The sequence below is a fragment of the Monodelphis domestica genome, chromosome 3 (assembly GCF_027887165.1).
Source record: "Monodelphis domestica isolate mMonDom1 chromosome 3, mMonDom1.pri, whole genome shotgun sequence".
NCBI lineage: Eukaryota > Metazoa > Chordata > Mammalia > Didelphimorphia > Didelphidae > Monodelphis > Monodelphis domestica.
In genome coordinates this window covers 245,704,316-245,720,922 of record NC_077229.1, presented here as the reverse complement: position 1 = coordinate 245,720,922, position 16,607 = coordinate 245,704,316, and positions in this window count along the sequence as shown.

Sequence of the window (16,607 nt, the reverse complement as noted above, 5' to 3'; positions counted from 1 at the left end):
GTCTGGGTAAAAAAAAAAAGAAAAGTGATAGATGAATAAAGAATATCATGCATTTTCAAATGGTCAAAGAAATTAATCCTCTTTCATTTCTGGCTTTTCATGTTTGTATTTACTAAATGAACAAAAATAATATTATTTTTAAATACATCTATATAGGTAGATTTTAAATGGATAAAATGTCTTTAAGAACTTATAAATTATTTATAAGAAATGCTTTAAAATGATGCATTTAAAATGATCTATTCTGAACCATTTTATTAGGGTTATTTAGTCATGTAAAATTAAGGTTGAATAGCATGAGAATAATGTAATGATTGTTATTGAAAAGAAGACCATTTACCACAAAATTATGTTCATTTTTCCATTTTTATTATTTTACATTTAAAATATTTTTAGTTAATAGATACTAGGATAAAACTTCAAAATTATCACCCTAAATTTTATTCCTGTATTAAAATTTGGTAAAGTTGTAATGGACAATGTGATACAATTTTACAGAAATAACTTTTTGATAGTCAAATATTATAGACTAAATCATGAAAGAAACCTTTCAAAACTAGAAGCATAGTACTGAAACTGCTAGTGGGAACTATTAGCCAGAAGTCCATAAGATCATCATTTTCGAAATGGAAAGTATATTGCATATACCAGGATGGGTTTATTTCATAACTGAGGATCTCAAGGGCCAGTTAATTAAATGATTTGTCTAAAATTATGTGGATAATAAGGCAGAGAGGTTGATTTCAAACTTAAGACTTTTGATTACAGTAATAAAAAAGTTTGTTTTTTTTTGTTTTATTTTGTTTTGTTTTTTAATTCCCAGCTAGCCTAAAGCCTTTTTCTCTTCTAACTTTAGGAAAAGGCCATGATGAAATAGAGATGATATTTTAAATCAGTGCTATTCATATTACCAGGGTTAGATCATTTTGAGACTGACAAAAATTATAATTCTTAAGGAGCATAATTACTTTTAAGTGGAATTTTTTGAAACCTTATTCTAAACCTCTATAAATTCCTTGAATATATATAATTATATTAATTATTTTGTTAAGAAAAAGAAATGTATCTATGTTGTCAGTTAAAATCAAACCAATGCTTAGGATAAATAAATATAATTAATAAATAGCAATCAATCCAATAGTACAGAGAATAATTTATGAATAAATAAAATATAGAAAGCATTGTACAATGGAAAATTGATAATCTTGATTATACTATGATTATGAAAAGTTTTGGTTCAAATAAAACTGATATGGTCAAGATTAGAAAGAAAGAAATGAATTTTAAAAATTCATAGTTTATTGGTTAGAGGTCTCATATCTAAAATATATAGAGAACTTTTTCTAATATATAATATGAATCATTCCCAAATTGAAAAATGGACAAAAAGATATGAACAGATAGTTTTTTTGGATAAAAACTAAAAACTATAAATTAACATATGAAAAATGCTGTAAATAATTATTGTTTATAGAAATAAAAATCAAAACTACTCAGATATCATCTCACCCCTCCCTATCAGGTTGGTGAAAATGATAAGAGAGCAAAATAACAAATGTTGCTGGGGATGTAGAAAAATAGAGCCACTAATTATTGTTGATGAAACTGTGAAGTCTTCCAACCATTTTGGACAGCAATTTGGGATTATAATCAGAATTATAAAACTGATTTTTTTAACCAAATAATATCACTATTAGGTTTTTTCCCTAAGGTTATCAAAGAAAAAGGAAATAGAAACTATACATTCTAAAATTTTTAGAGCAGCCCTTTTTATGGTGGCAAAGAACGAGAAACTGAAAGTGTGTCCATCTTTTATATATATATAGTTTCACATGTATCATGTGAAACAATACACACATTATTTACATTAGGAATAATGTATGGAATGGTACACTTCATTCTGCATTCAGATTGTCAGTTTCTCAAAAGATTTTAATAGTTGCTCATGTTCACCCCATCAAATATCTTATGTTTTGTGACAATACCATCAATTACTATAAAATCCTTTTTTATTTTCCAATTTGAAAAAAACTTGGAAATCCCTAAGTATCTCAGTGTTTTCAAAATTGCATTTCCTTCAACCCAGTTTTCTTCTGTTATAGCTATGATTACCAACTTTATTGTCTTAAGGATAAGTTTTACTTCCTCATTTTCTGGCACTGAGTTCAAAAGCAATAGTTCTATTTTCATTGATGATGAGAATGGAACACTATAGAACTTTAAGAAATGTATTTGGTTTTTGTATCTAAGTATATTTTTTTTACATTTTTCATTCACATTTTATGGGCAATTATCCAGCTTAGTTTTTTTTCTAGGTCCCATATTTTATGGTATTAATCTTATTTAAAAGTCTGTTCTATATTTTTTGACAATTGTCAGCACTTTATTTTAAATATTTTTCACACAAAAATTGCTAGAAAATTTAATGCTTTCTCCCTTTATGACTTTAAACATTTAGGCCAGTATTTGTAGTTTTCTCCCAAACCTTTCCCATAAGAGCACCTTATTAAAATTCTTCCCCAAGATCTTGATCATTGGAAAAAAAATCTTAGATGAGCCTCTAGGCTTTTTCCCCACACAAACCAAGAACTTTCACCTATTGTTTCAAACATGACATTCATAAAGTTGCAATGAAAAACATTAAGTATTTTGAATGGAACAAATGTAGTCTTATAATTGATTTTTTTAAAGCTTCACAAATGAGCAATGAAAAATGATACGTATTTTTAAGTATTCTTTAGAAAAAATCCTGAGTCTTTAATGAGTTCCAAATTGATTGTGAGTCCAGGTTATTAAATATCAACTAAGGAATCTAATATAATCTTAATTAAAATAGACATGGCATCTGAGACACTGTTGGAGGAGTTGCCATCTGATCCAGCCATTTTGGAGAATAATTTGGAACTATACCCAAAAGATTCTAAAACTGTACATACCTTTTGATCAATCAATACCATTTCTAGGTCTGTATCCCAAAGAGATGAGGAATAAAAAAAGGAAATGGACATTTTGGTATGAAATTATTTATTGCATTTCTTTTTTATAGTATCAAAGAATTGGAATTGGAGAATATTATTATGTTTAAGAAATGACAAGTAAAATAATTTCTGAAATATCAGGAATTGTATGAACTGATGCAAAATGAAGTGAGCAGAACCAGAACACTGTACATAGTGACAGTAATATTTCTGGATGAACAACTGTGGATGAGTTACTTATTCTAAGCAATGCAGTCATCAAAGACAATCTTAGAGACTCAAGTGTAAGGGATAAAAAAAAATATCTAGGACATGAATCTCAGCTGAAAATTGACTTCATTTAGAGCTAAACATAGTCACTGGTTCCATCATATCAAGTCTGTGATGAAAAGAGATTTTGTGGATGTTCACAGGTGTTTTTATAGGCTTTTGATGCAAATCATTGATGAACAAAACACATGTACTGAAAGTGCATTAGCTAATAATAAGTTCTAATATAATAACTAATTATTTAATTGACCTTATAATTAATATCTTCAGACAGTAACTCTTAAGAGTCATGAAGATAAATAGTGTTGATTTTTTCTTAGTCATAAAATCTGAGAACTCTTTTATTAACATAAGTACTGTATAATTAGATTCTGGTTCCCAGAATGCTCTCTCCCAGCATCCCACTTTCGTTATCACATTACTTCCTTACATATTGGAGATAAAGTTTGTGTGTGACCCCACCTATCTCTCTCTTTTCATGTGAATGCAGCTGGGAAAACTTTTCTTTACTCAGGTTTTTACTTTTGATCTTTTTACTACTTTTACTTCAAATGATTATTAATAAATCTTATAATATTTTTATTGATCTAAGTGTTTATAGATATAAATTTCCCTCTCAGTACTGCTTTGAATGTGTCCCATAAAATCTTATATGATATCTCCTTTTGTCATTTTCCTGAGATTATTGTTTCTCTGACTTGTTCTTTGACTCAGCACTTTTTTAGAATTAGATTATTTATTTTCTGATTAATTTTAAATTTATTTTCCATGTACCCCTACTGATTATTATTTTTACTGAATTATGATCTGCAAAGTATTCATTTATTCATAGTTCCTACCTTTCAGCATTTGGTTATGATATTTTTATGCTATAATACATGAAAGACTTTTGTGCAAGTGTCATGTACTGCTTAAAAGAAGGTGCATTCCTTCCTTTTCCCATTCAATTCTTTTCCAGAGATATATTATTTCTTCTGTAAAATTTCATTCACTTCCTTCACTTCTCTGTTTTTGGTTTGATTTATCTAGCTCTGAAAGAAGTAAGTTAACATCCCCCATGAATATAGTTTAAAGTTTATTTCCTTTTGAAGCTTATTTTACTTCTTTAAAAATATGGAAGCTACATCATTTGGTGTACCTCTGTTTAGTTTTGATTTGACTTCATTGTCTATTGTAGTTTTAGTAAGAGGTAATTTTCTTCCTTATCTCTTTTATTTAGATTTATTTTTGCTTCAGCTTTGTCTGAGATTATGATTATTATGCCTGCTTTTTAAAAAAAAATTCAGATGAAGCACAATGAATTCTGCCCCAGTCTCTTTTGTCTGCCTTTACTCTGTGTCTTCCTGCCTCAAATGTGTTTTGTATTGATGAATAGTCTCTGGAGAGTGTTTATTAATTTATAATTATTAATTAGATTGTGAAAAGTTCCAAAGTATGCACATGTCCCCCTCATCCAGATAAATTTCAAGCCTTCTTTTAAATCCAGTCAAAGGGTGGGGACTGAACGGAAAACCACTTCACAAAATAAATAGCCTGGCTGATCTTAGAGTACCAAGAAAAGGGGTGCATGTTGGTGTTGAGTTCTCATAGTTTCTTGTGAAGAATAATCTTAGAGTTCTATTTTTAATCTACTCTTGCAAACCTCTACCACGTTATGGGTGAGTTCTGACCCTGGACCTTGCTCTAGATTTTTACAGGTCAGGAGCACTGTGGAGTCTCTTTTACTGGATTCAGGTCTGTACTTTAGACTTGAGTTTTAGCCCTAGACCTCACACTGTGTTTACACAGGCCAGGCCCACTGTGTACTATTGACTCCTTAGGCTGAGACTCAGGACCTAGCTCTGAATTTTTAAGAACAGGAGTAGTATGGCCTTCCTTGCTCTGGGGTTCAGGTCCTCACTAAAGGCTTGGAAAAGGGCTTAGGAATCCCCTTTGGCTTGTACCAGGTAGGTGCTCCCTTGCACTATTTTTGGTGCCTCAGTCTGGGCTTTGGCAGAGGCTCAGAGCCTCACTATAAGCCTGTGCTATCCATGTACACCACAGACTGCCCTATGACAGGGCTTGGGGTCTCACTTCAGTTTTGGGTTAGAGACTGGAACTTTAAGGAGTATGATTGAGGTTTTACTGCTATTGGTTGAGACAGGATCTCAGGGTTTAGAAGTTCCTTGGGCCCAGGTTGAAAGTCTGGAAGAGTAGATGTGGGCTAGGGGTGAGGGTTGAGGTTTCTTTTGACTTGTGAAAGTACTCCTTGGTACAGGCTTGCTCCAGGCTGTGTGGCCTTGTTGTGGGCTTTACTCCTCTCTCAACCCAGTAAACCAGATCCTTTCTGCCCACCTTTCAAAGTGTTTCTTGCAGGGAAGTTGCTTTACTCCATAACCTTCTTAGTTCTTTCTCTCTGGTATTCATTTTGAATCATTATTTTAAGGTTGGTTAGAGAAGATTATCACAGAGGTTTGATTTTCCCTGTTTCTACTATGCTTACTACATTTAATTGTTTTAAATAGAATTTTAATGTAATTTTATAATTTATATTCCAACAATTATAATCTGACCATCATTTTTCAAAGTCATTTTTTTAAATTAAAGATTAAATATCTTGACAATGGTGGACCCTGAAATGTATAATTCTGGTAGGTATTGGCCCCTGTAAAATTGAGATTCTAAATAGTGATTATACAGCTAATTTTGATTTAGTTGAATTCAAAAGTTAAATGAGTGTGATAAAGATTTCTTTTCATTTTAACTCAGGAAATTAATTCCTCTTTTGATGAGAAACAATCTTCAACCTTCATTCTATTTACTTAGAAACAATAATTTAATAATCTACAATCTACTGAAAAAATCACAACATTCCTAATAAGAGGAGGCAAATAGGAACTCAGATCTTTCATGGACAAATAAATAATAAATTTGTTTTGTTTTGTTTTAAATCATTTAAATACCATTACTAAAATGTGAGTAGCTTTTTTATAATGGTATTCATATATAAATTGAGAAAAGGAAACATTTACAATGTGAAGGAAGTTGTTGAATATTGGGTTTTGTACACAAAATAAAGTGAATAGTGTAAAAATAGACTTGAATCCAGGACTTCAATCCCCAGAATTCCTTGCTCCACTTCCCCAGAATGCTTTGTAATATCACTGAATTCTCACCTGGACTGAGAGCAAGATGGGGTATTTAAACCTGGTTGTAAATAGGCTCAGCCTTTTTTTTACTTCCATTTGCAAGCACACATGACTCTTTTCATAATGTAGGTGAGGTTGTGTCTAGGCCTCTCTCTGGCCTAGTCACATGCTTTCTTATCCTGTATTTTCTTTAATCCTTAATCTTCAATAAACCTCATAAAAATACAGAGAGAAACTAATTTCTACCTCTATCAGTCTCCCCCTGAATTTTAATCTTTGCAATATTAATGAAAATTTACTGTTAGAAGAAAGTTAGCAAATATCTTTTAAAATACAAATATCCGTGAGAAGTCTATACAATACCGGCATATGTACCTGGTTATTTCCAAGTGAACTCCTTTGTGACATGGGTGGATAAATGCTTTTCCAGAATAAAAGAGGTTAAATTTGAGAAGATAGATGACTTCTACAAATTCATACTACTTACTAAAATCTGTGATAATTTAAAATTAGGAACTAGGAAGAAACTTAAATTTTGCATTTGGATTGATGAGTTTTATTTGGGTTTAGTTGACTATCATTTATAAAATAATGTGATTATATGTTTTTAATTCCAAAGGCCTCAGAGTACAGTTAAACTGCTAACCACACTAAATTTTTGGAAATATTTCTAACAAATATCTCCCAAAATGATGAGGAAACATATATTTTTATTTAGTCATTAGCTTCAACACCAATAATTTTCACTTATATTTTGAGGAAATGATTCTTCAGGTCCTTTTAAGATGTTCTCTTTATTGATAAAGAAAATTAAGAGTGCGGACAGTTTATTAGAATCTTAAAGTAGTCATTCAACAGAAAATGCATTCCACTATCTAATTATAAAGTTCTTACCACCATGTCTGTCATGTAGTGAACACTATGTAATTCTTGCCTGTTGCTATTGAATTACTTTTAGATTTTTTCATTAAATTTCAAGTAAAGAAATGTAGAAGTATATTTAACTGAATTAATGGCACTCAATTATAAAAAAGTATTATTTCCTTTTTACAGGACATGACATTGTGTAAGATTTTTTTAAAGTACTAAGCAACTTTGGGACAGTATTTTTGAAAGGAAATTTCCTTTCCCATTTTGCACTGGTCTTTCTATTTTTAACAAGTTATATAAATTATTAAATGAGATGCTTATTCTTTAAAATGATTAGTAATTATTGCCTATTGTGGGGATACAAGTTACATCCCACATTTAATATTCATAATCTTTCCTTGAGATATATCTGAGAAACATCAGGCAGCAGGAGAAGGATGTTTGTGAAGGGAACAGCCAGTCAAATTTGGTTGGTACCTTTTCTTCCTCTGACCTCCTTTTAATTATTTAATAAATAATTTAATAATAATAAATTAAAATAAAATAGAATTTAAATCTTAACAATTCCCAAGTTCATTTATTATTCATTTCCCCCCTAAGGAATAATAATAATTTTTGCTAGGCATAAAATTCTAGACTATAATCTTACCATGTTTACTTTCCAGAATATCACATACCCAGATCTTTGTTTTTTTTTTTATGGTGGTGACTAAATCTTACATTATTCTGATTGTGGCTCTACAATATTTGGATTGTTTCTTTCTGGCTGTTTGCAGCCTTTTCTCCTTAACCTGGAAACTCTATAATTTAGCTATAATATTCCTGGTATTTTTCATATGGGCTGATGAGTTTTATTTGGGTTTATTTGCCTTTTACCTCTTTCTGGAGATTATTAGTGAATTCTTTCAAATTCTATTTTACCATTTGTTTATAAGAAAAAAGGACAATTTTACATGATAATTTATTGTGACATGATTTTTATTTTTTTTCTGATCATACCTTTTAGGTAGTTCAATTATTTTCCAATGAGAAATTTCACATTTTTGATTATTTTTTCATTATTTTGGTTTTGTTTGATTTTTTTCTTAATGTCTCATGAAATATTAGCTACCTTTTGCTTAAATCTAGTTTTTAGAACACATTTTTCTTCAATGAGCTCCTGTACATTTTTTTTCCATTTGGATAATTATACTTTTTAAGAGGATGTTTTCTTCAGTGAATTTTTGAATATCTTTTCCCAATTTTTTCTTCTTTCTTTACCAAACTATTAACTTTTATTTCATTCTTTACTTGCATTATTTTAATTTATTCTTCTATTTTCCTTCTCTTATTTGATTTTTAGAGTTTGGATTTTTTTAACCTCTTTAAGAAGTTCATTTTAGACCTGACTCCAATTCACATTTTTCTCTAAGGTTTCACTTGTATCTTTTTTACATTGTTCTCTGCTATTTCTGTGCCATAATCCTCTCTGTCACCATAATAACTTTGGATATTTAGGCTTTTTTTCCTCATATTTTTTTTTCTGTTTATGATCTAATTCCTCACTGTATATTAAAGTTGGGCTCTTCTCCTGGATTGAAGAAATCTAATTTCTTTTGGGCCTCAATATTTGTTTCTAGCTTACCTTAGGGACTAGAACTGACTGAGGGCCTTACTACTTGCTTGTACAGTGCAGGGCTTTGCTGTTTACTTGAATAGTGGGAGGGCCACACTGTCTGCTTGCACAGTTATAGACTTCACTACTGGTTTCCACAGTGAAGGGGTTTGGATCTTGGATTAGTCCCAAAAGTGGGACCTCATTACTGGCTTGCCCTGGACTGGGTCTTCACTGCTGGTCTGCACAGTGAAGGGTCTTGTTGGTGGCTTACACTAAAGGAAGGACCTTACTATAAGCCAATGTATACCTGAGACCTCTCTGCTATTCTCCACAGTGCTCAGTCTACTATATTGGCCTGCTTAGGATCGAGGCTTCTATGCTGTGGAGGCAGGACCTGATGCTTTCCCTACTTGGGTGCTGTCTACCCTGGTTTAGGTTGCCTGCTCTTGACTGAGCTTCCCTCCCATGCCAAGAAGATGAACCTTATCCTGTTGATTCTCTTAACATTTTTGGATAGGAGGACTGCTTCACTTCTCCAAAGTTTGGCAAGAGAATTTGTTTTAAAGTGTTTGTGAGGAAAATTCAAAGGTCATGAGGTAAGTTCCGTAACAATTAAAAAAGTGGTTGGTATAAACTGTTACAGCGGAAATATGGTTTCAAGATATTGTCTTGAGTTAAATCAAATATAAAGTGGTCGCCAGGGAAAAATTTCCAAATATGAAATATACCCAAGTGAGCTGGGTTTTTATGGAGATTTTAATTAATACAAATTAAGGAATTAATAAAAGGGAGAGAGAGAGTAAGAGGAAATAATGAGAAAAGGGGTAGGCCAGCCCAGGCCAGCTTAGGCCAGCATCGGCCCAAGCCCTAAGAGAGATCAGTCAGTCTTTAATCCATCACCACAAGATTTGTCCCAAGCAAGATTCTAGTGTTCAGAGAGACCCAGCTACTCCAACTAGTCCAAGCTCCAATTCAGCTTTGGCAAACTGAATTTTCAGCCAGACACCTGAGTTTTCTCAGAGAGAGTTCCTTTTAAAGAGAATTTTCTCCTATGTCACCTCCCCTAAGTTCTCACATCTACCAATCACAGTAGACGTTTTCCAAAGGATAGACCATTCTTAATTCACACCTGAGTAGACTAAACTTTTGAGTAATCCCCACCTGAGTAGACTAAAACTTCTAAGTAAGTTCATACCTCTTTGCCCCTTGCAAGTTTGCAAGTTGCTTGACCTTTTAGTGATTAATTTGACCTTCATAGGTACTTAGCACCTTTTTGTATTAGATCTAAAAGTAGAACTAACTTAAGGCTTTTGCTTTACTATAAGTATGAGTTAAGTACTTTTTCATTGTTCAGTAAAGAGTTTACAACTTTATTTTCCCCTAAAGTATGCTTAAGTTTGGGTGGAATAGAGTTCTCACATTCCTGACTAAGTCCCTTCATTGTTTAAAATGGAGAATGGTCTTAACCAAGTGTTTGGGAGTAGGGTCTGAGAATTTTTAAGATTCACAGTTCCCTCCTTATTCCACCATCTTAGCACCTGAAGACTATTTTTGGTTTTTCATTTAATTTTATTTGTTAACTAATTTTCAAATTTTCTTCTATTGTCCTTTTGCCTTTGATTTGCAAATGTTCTAATATTATTTATAATTGCATATTCAAACTATTACATTCCTTTACAGTTTATTTAATTTACATTTTTGAAATATAATATTTATTTAAAGAAATCATTTAGCTGAACCCCTTCTCCAATGTAACACTTTTTTATTGCTGTCATTCTATTTAACATTTCTTAATTATTTTTATGACTTGCTCTTTGAATTTAGTCATTTAGAATGCCATTTTTCTCCATTTAGATTCATATGTTTTGTTAATGTTCTTGATATTGATTAATATTTCATCATGCTATTATTTTTAATAGGTTTACTAATCTGGATTTTTTAAAACATATATTTAAAATTTCTCTTTTCTCTGGTATACAGTTAATTTTTGTTAAGGTATCATGTCCTCTTAGGAAATAAACATATTATTGAGTATTTTCCTTCAGAAGATGCTGTTTTTCAAATCTATTAATTTTGATAATTAATATATTACATTTAATTAACATATTAATTAATTACATTAATAATAATCAATATAATAATTAATAATATGGAATTAATATAATTAATATAATCAAATAAATTTGATAATTCAAATAAAATAATTTTGATTATTTATAGTATTTTAATTATTCTTTCCTTTTCTGTTAGATTTCTCCATACTAGAAGTTTTGATATTAAACTCTCCTGAAAATGTTATTTTTCTATTGTTTTCTTTATAATTTGTATGTGTCATAGAACCCCTTACCTTTTTCAGTGTCCTACTGATTTGCCAAATGAAGCCTTTCCTCAAGTTTCCCAATTGGTAGCAACTAATTTTCTAAAAATTAATTTTTATTTTCTTTGTATAAATTATATATCTACTTACACATGTAAGTTTCCCCCTCATTCATTGTATACTTTTAGAATATGGCATTGATTTTCTCCTTTTTATTCCTAACATTTTGTATAATGCCTGGTACATAGTAGTCACTTCATACATTCTCTTTAATTTATGAATCAAGAGACAGAAAGTGCCAAAAGAAACTTTACAAAACTTTTCAATGATATCTAAAAAGAAAAATTAAAGAATATTTTAAGTAGTTATCTGCTTTATTTTGATAAGCGCATATTTTAACTTTCAGAACTTGCATTCTTTTGTTTATATGAAAAATTAATAATTATTATGCCAAAATTTCTACCTGACTTCTTGCCTTCCCCCCTTCCTGACTCCTTTCTAAGTCTTATGGACTTGTTTCCTTATTTTTCCCTTGGCAATATTATTTCTTCATCCATGATAAGAGCTGTGAAAAACCATTGTGTGATCTGCTAAATGCTTGAAACATGGTAAATATTGCCCAAAATAAAAACAGGGATAAAACCTTGATAAAATTCACAGCATATCTATAAAAATCAGATCATCTGCTTGCCATAGCAACGAAAATGACTATCTCTACTGAATGGACATTAAGAGTCTGGATGTCATAACTTATTATTAATGCCCAGTAAGCAACATTAACAGGTATTAGAAATGTCAAAATCCATGTTTCAAAGGCAATATTTCTATCATGGAGTATGACATGGTGTCACAACTTGTATTTTATCCAGCATCCACAGATGTGAAAAGCTCTTATAAAAGCAAATGCTTGCAAATAGTAAGCTGCTATCATTGGGAATTAGTCAGGATATTTTAAGGAGAATAAATGTGATACCAAGAGAGAGTGCTTTGTCAGAAATATTGATCTGTCATTATGTGGACAAGCCTTTTAGCTTACCATATCCTTTGGCTCTCCCATTTCCCTTCATTTGTTAAGACCTAGAATGATTCCACAGTATTTTCAGGAGAAAAATGTGAGCCAACATACATCACAATCATAAACATATTTTAAAATTCAATTAATTATCTCCTAAAGTTTTAAATTCACCTTTAAATTATACTTCTTAAAGCATGTACAAAAACCTCCTTATAAGAACCAGGGAGAGAATATTTTTTAGCTATTCTAAAATCCTTTAAAGGATACTGGACTATTAAAGTCAATAAAGCACGCATCTTGCCAACCTTATGAGCCTCTTATTACATTCTTATTGATGTTCTTTACTTCTATCATCTTTGGACTAGTAGCCCAAGTAAATTCTGAGAAATTCATCCTCAATTACAGAGTAACACTTTTTTTTTTAACCACAGTACATTTCTAAGGACATTTATTATAGCACAGAGCTGTATTCTGTGATGGTAGAACAAATAGGTAGACCAAGGAAATCATTGATTACTGAACTACTGAAAAAAAAAAAACTTTTTTTTAAAAACCCTTAGTTTCCATTTTAGAATTAATGTTAAGTATTAGTCCCAAACAGAAGAGCAATAAGGGCTGGGCAGTTGTGTTTAAATGATTTGACTAGGATGGCACAGCTGGGAAGTATCTGAGGCCAGGTTTGAACCCAGGATGTCCTATATCTAGTCTTGGTTCTCAATTGACTAAATCACTTACCTGCCCCCAAAAGTTTCTTCTAAGAAAAAATAAGTTTGCTTATCCTCAAAGCCCTGGTTCTCTGTACTCTGACTGATGCATTCCCATTGTTATTGGTGTTCAATCCCCTCTGAGAATACTTAAATCAATGGATTTTATTTAGAGCTAAGAAAAGTTTCTAGTTTCTAGTTAAACTAATTTATATAAAAACTAGGAAAAATAACCTGTGATTTCATCACATTAGGGAGTTCCTCATGAGGTACAAAACATGAAAATTGACTTGTCCCACCTGTAAGGATGATATTAGAAAAGGAATATTGTTTTATTAGTTTAGGGATAAGAAGTAAAGTGACTGGCTTGAGAGAAGAACTGGAGTTTGAAGGAGAGCTGAGAGAGCATTTTAATTCAGATGTAACAGTTAGAACCATTTTTTTTTTCTATGTCAATTACTTTCTCTGGCAGTTAGCAGTTATCAGAGACACATCTCAGAGACTCTCTCAGGGCTGGAGGAGGTAACATCTTTGCCTCTCTCTCTGTCTGAGGGAAAGACCTGAAGGAACTCAGTGTTTTCCTTTCCCAACTTGGGAAACACTATTGACTATTTTTGTCTTCATAAATTGGTTTATATCTGAGAAGAACAAAGAAAGATCTGGTATTTGGTTTGAACTCTGAATCTGTTAAGACTCAGAGTCCTAACTTGATTCTTTTTGAGACTCAACAAGCTAGCCTTTGCTATTTTATAATTTGAAAGTGAAGTTAAGATTTATAAGAATATTAGCAATAGTTTTATTGCCCATATTAAGAACATTTTTGTGAAAATGCAATCCCTAAAATCAAATCATTCTTCAGAAATAATTGCCCTGATTGGGAGGAAATGCAACTAGAGGAATTGAGAAGAAAAGAAATATACTTGATCTCCTTTCCCTAGGCATATATATTGGTTGCTAGGTTGCCCAGATCTTAGAGCTGCCATAGATGTCACTTCTTTTATTTCTCTTTCCCTAGCTTTATTTTTGGCATCCCTCAATTTCTTTTTTAAACCCTCTATTACATTATCTCTTTCATCATATTTGTCCACATTATCAATACACAACTACATTGCTTTTCTTCTTAACTCCTCTAGTCCCATTTCATCCCAATCAGGGCAATTATTTCTGAAGAATGATTTAATTTTAGAGATTGAATTTTTCACAAAAATTCTCAATATGGGCAATTGTTCCTTCCTCTAAAACATTGAGTCCTTAAAAGATTTAGACTGCATCTGTGATTCTTTCCAGAAAGTTTGTAGGTATTTCATTAATTTTTTGTTTAATATTTTCAAATTTAGATCAGGCATTTGGCCTTTTTGTGTGCCTCTTAATGACATCCATAATTGATTTTCTGGCTTCTTTCATCAGTTCATAATTATCTTTATTATTCATATCCAAATTTTGAAAAGTTTCTGGCCATGGTGTCAATAATGGGTCATTTCTTGTCTCATCAATAAACTTATTTCTTCCTCTTTTTGCCAATAGTTCTTTTATAAATAACTTAATATCACCATAATATTGGTTAAAATGTCTATAGATCTTTGAAATTCCCTCATAACCTTGTTTGGTTCTTTGACAAAGGATGAGTTCTATGTTTAATCAATTCTAAATTTTCTGGTGTAAAAAACATTTGTGTTTTTACTTTGTATATTTCATTAGTTACAACAGGGACATACCTTAATGGAAATAAGGAGACTTGGTTTTTCTTGCATTCAGTCTCATCCCTTTGTAATCTAGTAAAGATCTTAACTTTCCCATTTTTATAATAATATAATAGGGTTTTCCCTATCTAAAGTCAATTATTTTCCCAGGTTTACCTAGCTGGCTCAGCCAAATGTAGTAATAAGTTTTTAGGAAAGATTAACAGATGGGATCACACTACCAAAATATAGAAAACCAGGTTTATTTAACTAAACAGGGATAAGGAAATTGGAAGGGGATTCGGGGATTACTTACTACTATTAACCCCCCCAAGTATTAATTCTTAGACTTTCTAAATAAACCTTAACTTAACTAACTGAAGTAGTAGAAGATTCAAGGGGTTAGTAATGTCCATAGGGCCAGATTCTTACAAACTCCAGAGTCCTTGGTTGGGTCAAAACAGCACGATCAAGACGTAGGGTCCTCAAAAAGTCCAGGAAGGGAGGAAGTTCACACCCGTTCACAACTGTCCACCAAAGTGAAGGGGAACTCTCACTCAATCTTCAAAAGATGATCCAAGTCTTTGGCAGTTCTTGAACTGGTTTCTTCAGGTAGACCCTTTGGCACACAGTTTCTCAGTATGCCACCCAGATTGATAGAGACTCCCAATTGTCTTAGAATGCTGACCTAGTCGCTCTGTGGAATCCAGGTTTTACAACATCCCAGGCTATCTGTCTGCTTTGCGAGGCACTGCTATAAATCCTTTCCTACAATTATAATGTCCCTTTCAGGTCTATGTTAATGATCCTTTGAACAAAACTTCAACTCTGTGTCATGTAGTTCCTTGTTTGTGTTGTTGAATTCCCTTTCTACTATAAAAAATAGACTCGAATACAGGACTACAATCCCCACGAGCCTTTGCTCCACTTCCCCAAAATGCCTTGTAATCTCACCTGGGCCGAGATCGAAAAGGTATTTAAGCTGATACAAAGGCTTTTGAGGCGCTCTCTCTCTCGGCTCTTTTTGGACTTCCATTTTGGAGCAGGCGGTCTCTTGCGTGATGTGAGGTTATTTTGTCTAGGCCTCTGGCCTAGGCACATGTTTCTTACTTGTATATTCTTTACTCTTTAACCTTTAATAAACCTCTAAAAAATATAATACTCCTTGCAGAGAGAAACTAATTTCTACCTGCCTCAGTCTCCCCATCTCCCCTAAATTTTAATCTTTACAGTTTGGCGACCTAATGGGGAAAATAAAACATCAATCTTCTGAATTCTTTTCTGATCTTTAGTTCAACTTTTAATAGCTAGTACCTAGAAAAAAAAATTTTTTTTGAGCCATATCTCTCTGGCCAAGGTTTTCTACCCTCGCAAAGCTGCTACAGGCTCAGGACCTGCTGCCCACCCCACCTGGCTCGGCCCCACTGCTTCCTGCCTGCAGCCTGCAGCCCTGATCATCCTCACCTGGTACCTGGTCCTGGCCTTACCCACCCCCGCAGCCGCTCCAGCTCCTGCTCCTGGCCTCTCACCGGCCCGCTGCCTGCCTATTTCTGCGCCCCAGACCCACGAGCACGACCCCAGTTGGCTCATCACCCAGATCCTTGGAGCAGATGGCTCAGGACTCATTGCGACCAGCTGGTAACAGTATTGGCCACGTGGGTGGAGGGGAGAGAAGAGAGGGAAAGGAGACCGGGTAATTTTCCCTTAGGCTAAGCCTCCACGTGGATGGGGGTATTGGCCACAGGGGTATCAGAGTGGGGAAAGAGAGAAAAGACTAGAGAGAAGAAACAGATCTTTTCAAACAGAAACCTAAAAAGCAATGGTTTAAAAGGAATTTTGACTCTTCTGGCAATTTCATTGATTTTACCTGCCTGTCAGGGAGCAGACTCAGCCCAAAGATTCAACTTTAACTTTGGGGAGGAAAATGGGTGGCCCAGCGAACTGGAAGCCAGGCCCAGAGACTGGAGGTCTCTAGCTAAAATCTGGCCTCCTATGCTTCCCAGCTATGGGGCCCTGGATGGATCCCTTGAACCCCATAGCCTAGCCTTT